The sequence below is a fragment of the Oryzias melastigma genome, unplaced genomic scaffold (genome assembly GCF_002922805.2).
Source record: "Oryzias melastigma strain HK-1 unplaced genomic scaffold, ASM292280v2 sc06865, whole genome shotgun sequence".
Taxonomy (NCBI): Eukaryota; Metazoa; Chordata; class Actinopteri; order Beloniformes; family Adrianichthyidae; genus Oryzias; species Oryzias melastigma.
In genome coordinates this window covers 41-1,257 of record NW_023423427.1, presented here as the reverse complement: position 1 = coordinate 1,257, position 1,217 = coordinate 41, and the positions used below count along the sequence as shown (strand labels likewise).

The 1,217-nt window shown below is 36.0% G+C and overlaps 1 long non-coding RNA gene across 1 annotated transcript; it reads right to left on the bottom strand.

Moving 5' to 3' along the window:
• Nucleotides 1-79: 79 nt before the first annotated feature.
• On the bottom strand, nucleotides 80-767 carry LOC112141074. Its single transcript, XR_002918320.2, has 2 exons — nucleotides 389-767; nucleotides 80-211 (listed from the first exon to the last, which is right to left on the bottom strand). It is a non-coding gene; the product is annotated as an uncharacterized LOC112141074 (long non-coding RNA).
• Between the last annotated feature and the right edge of the window lie 450 nt (nucleotides 768-1,217).

Sequence of the window (1,217 nt, the reverse complement as noted above, 5' to 3'; positions counted from 1 at the left end):
ATGTTTGTCTTTTGACTCTCACCTGGTTTTACATCAGTCGCCTTCTCATTGGACGGAGGTTTGTTCTCTGGACCTTTTCCCTCTGCATCTCCATTGACTTCCTCTTCCTCTGAGTGTGTTTGGTTTTTCGGAGTTTGAACCATAGAGCGACTGGGCTTCAAAGGTGGTTGTGAAGGAGTTGAAGGAATCTCCTGCTGTTGTTTCTCCAAATCTGAAGAAGTCAAGAGAAAACACTCAGTTTTGTCAGAAATGCTGAAAACGGTACGTTCATTTTACATTTTCATAGATACTTTTATTCATGAATCCCACTGTTAGTCTGACTGAACACACCGCGTTAGTACAAAGTGTAAGTAAAGCATCAGTTTGTTAGTGCAGCTTAAAGACTTACTGCGTTGTCGAACGCTCTGATTTAACTCTCTTATGAAGTTATCTGCAGAAATCAAAGAATTAAGAATTATCCTCATAAATGTTACTGAAATTTCAAGGGGATGCAACTAAAACCTAAATCTAAAGCCTTTCTGGGTCAATCAGACTTCTGAGAATCCTACAAGCAACTGCAGAAACACACAAACAAATCATTGATAGATTGTTTGGTTGATATAAAAGGCAAATAAAAGGCATTTAAAATAAAAATACATAAATCTATCAAATCTATTTGAGATATTAATTGAAAAAATGAAAAGAAAACGATGCAACCTTCTTGACATTCGACTTGCTCCTCATCATAAATACACATAATTGTGAGCAATACTTGACATGTGTTAATTATCAATAACTGAATATAGATATTAAATATTGAGAAAGCAGTTTGACAGAAAATATCAACTTATTTAGTTTCAAAGCTTTCAAAACTTCCTGTTTCCATGAATAAATAATAAATACAGTTTATTTTTGTGTTTTTAACATGTTCTTGTAGCATTTTTCTCATAGTATATAACCTATATAAAATCATTTAGAACTAAAAATGTGTTTCTGAGTATTTCCTGGATCAGAAAACTGGATGCTAAATGCTCTGACTAATGCAGCTTTTGAAATGGGCGGGGCAAAGTCTCTTCTCCCTCTGTACTCGCCACGGCCCGCTCACGCTTAGGCGTGCGAGACGTGATGAGAGTTAAACACTCATGCTCTAGCGAACTGCGATTCAAGCTGGAAACTGTACAACTGGATTGTTTGAAAATTTCTCGTTATATTATTCCCGCTAAAGTTAGCTTGAGGCT